Genomic DNA, 2932 nt, shown 5'->3' on the forward strand with positions numbered 1-2932 from the left:
CTCCCCTCCCCAGGTAATGAATATTCCCCCCCTTGTCAACAACTGTTAATAAAAGATAGAAACCAGGGAGCACCTTGGTGGTTCTGTCAGTTAAGCATCCAACTCCTGATCTCAGCTCAGGTCTTATCTCAGGGTCATTCAGGGGAAAAAAGGAAAAAAGGGGGAAGGAAGGGACAGAAGGGAAGGGAAAGAGGAAATGGAAGGAAAAAAGGAAGGAACGGAGGGAAGGAAGGGAAGGAAAAGGTAGGAAAGGAGAGAATGAAGGGCCGGAGAGAGAGAAAGAAAAAAAAAAGATAGAAACCTAAACCTCCGAGCTCACATCTCTCTCTCTCCCTCCCTCTCTCTTTCTCTCCATCCAATTTACCTGCTCTCACATATCAAGAGTGTACTTTTTCTTTAATAAACTTTTCCACTTGTGTCACTCATCCACTCTGTTGTGTCTATCTTGAATTCTTTCTTGTAACAAGACCAAGAATCATCAGTGACATCTTTGGGATGAGCTGGGTTGAGGCTTCAGGGTCCTGGAGTCTCCCCAGTTTACCCAGCACCATCTTTTGGCAATCATGTAGGTAACGGTGTGTTAAGTGACCTTATTCATCAGTGAGTCTCCAACTTTTGCCTACCTTGTGCTGGAGAGTTGCTTAGTCACTCCTTTGTTCTATTGTCTTTTTCTGATCTACTTGAGAACTAGATGGTCCAATAGCATTTATGATAGACTGATTTTCAGCTCTGAAGAATAAAGGGACACTTGCTCCTTCTAGTCAAAAAGCACTCTTAGGTGACTAAGAGTTTTATGGAAGTGTCAGAGATTATTTCTCAGGAGGTACAGAGGTCCCATAGGGCTTTCCATCTCACTGGTAATTAAAACCTTGGCTCATCCATGAACACACATGTAAGGACTGACCCTCCAGTGCTTTGAGATCCCCTCCCCCGGTTGTCTTAGACTTCCAGTGGGAGAAACTGAGATATGTAAAAGAGTGGTTAATGGTCATTTATGGAAGTGACACTCACATGCAGCACACTGAGATTCATTACACTAATCCTTGGTATTAATGTACTAATCCTTGTATTCCCAGATGATCTCTACCTCTTCAGAAATCTTTCTTTTGGTCCTTCTATTATGTGTTAAGCATCTTGTACTTATTTATCTCCTCTTTTCTGTCTTTTTTTTTTTTTTTAGATTTTATTTGTTATTTTAGAGAGAGAAGAAACACACATGAGCAGGAGGTGGCACAAAAGGAGAGGGAGAGTATCTCAGGCAGGCTCTACACCTAGCACAGACTAGACATGGGGCTCAGTCTCATAACCCTGAGATCATGAACTGAGCAGAAATCATGAATTAGATGCTTAACTGATAGCCACCCAGGCACCCCTCTCTTATTTTTTTTTTTTATCAACTACAGACTCACTCCTCTCAGCCCATTCACATTTGTTCCCTCAGACAACCACCAGAGATGGGACAGCACAAAGCTGACACCAGGAAGAGCAGGTTCACTTTGAAAGATTATCTTGAGAATGGCAGAGACTTGTCCTTGTATTGTGGAATATCTGCAAGATTTATTTCACATCTCCCAGATCATGGGACACTCTGGTGCCCCATGTTGAGCCTCAGCTGGTCCTTCTCATACCTACTTCAGGCTCTCCCTTGCTGATGATAGGGCACAGAGAGACCTGTGGGATGTTCTGCTGCCCATCACAGAGATCCTGTAACTCTCACTGTTTTGTTTACATGGATCACCATAAAATAGGCTATAAGGCATTTATACCCTAGCAAGGGACCCCAACCAACAAGATTTTCCCTGTGGGTTTGTGTTAGTCACCATTTAACTGAATGCCATTCAACCCAAGCAGTTCAGGGAGTCAGAGGAAAATGGGACATAGAGGATAGATCTATCTAGATGGGCTACAAAGTAGAAGAGATCAAAATGTTCCTGTGAGTCAGACAAGAAATACTTAGAAAATCTAAGGCAACCCCTATCCTTGGCAACCATTGTTTGCCACCAACTGTCGAGAGACCTATCAGAAAAAAGACAATAAGATATTTCAAGATCTTGAAATCATAATGATGTCCACTTCTGAGGAGTCCACTTCAGTACTTCAGGGCTACTTATTGAACATTGCTTTTATCATTCCTATCGGGATCTTCAGGAGGGCCATCACTCCTGTCACTCTAGGTGCCAGGGTGAGGCACAGGCCCTAGAACAAAGGCTGGCCAGTTCATCACATAGCATGTTAGCCACGCTTTGATGACAGGGGGCAAATGGACAGCAGGATGGGGATGCCCACAGTCCACTCACCGTCAGAAATCTCTGGAAGAGTTCCTAATTAAGGTCCTATTGAGATCCTGAGAGAAAAATCCGCTCTCTTCAGGATAGTAAGACTCCAGGCTTCTATAAACGTTCTCAGGAGATCAGAGCCCCCCCTTGGGAACAATGGGAGCCCATGTTTTGTTGCTCCTTTTCTCATTAAAGTAGTCATCTCTCCCTGAAGACAATGGAAAAATCTGTGTCCATCCCCAAATTCTCTCCTAAGATGTACTTTGAGACACTGGGACCAGTTCCCACAAGAAAGCTTAAAAAGAAAAACGCTTATCTTCTTTTGTAACACTGCTAGGCCCTGATGTAAACTAGAGGACAGGGAAGTCTGACCAGAGAATGGTAGTCTTAACTATAATACCATATTACAACTTGATCTCTTCTGGGGAGGGAAAAAAAAGGGGTACCAATCTCCTATATGGTCAGTTCTTTATGGCCTTATACCAAAACTCTGATCTGTCCATACCCCTTCAGGAGGTCTAAGGACACCATTCTCCTTACTCTCTACCCCTCAACCCACTGTCAGCTGATCAACAGCCTCAGGCAGTTCTACTTCTGTTAATCTACCACTTCACCTGTGTTCTGTCCTGTTCTCTGTGTGCCCCTCCTCTCCTCTC

The sequence above is a fragment of the Enhydra lutris genome, unplaced genomic scaffold (assembly GCF_002288905.1).
Source record: "Enhydra lutris kenyoni isolate GAN:26980312 unplaced genomic scaffold, ASM228890v2 scaffoldscaffold116, whole genome shotgun sequence".
Classification (NCBI taxonomy): Eukaryota; Metazoa; Chordata; class Mammalia; order Carnivora; family Mustelidae; genus Enhydra; species Enhydra lutris.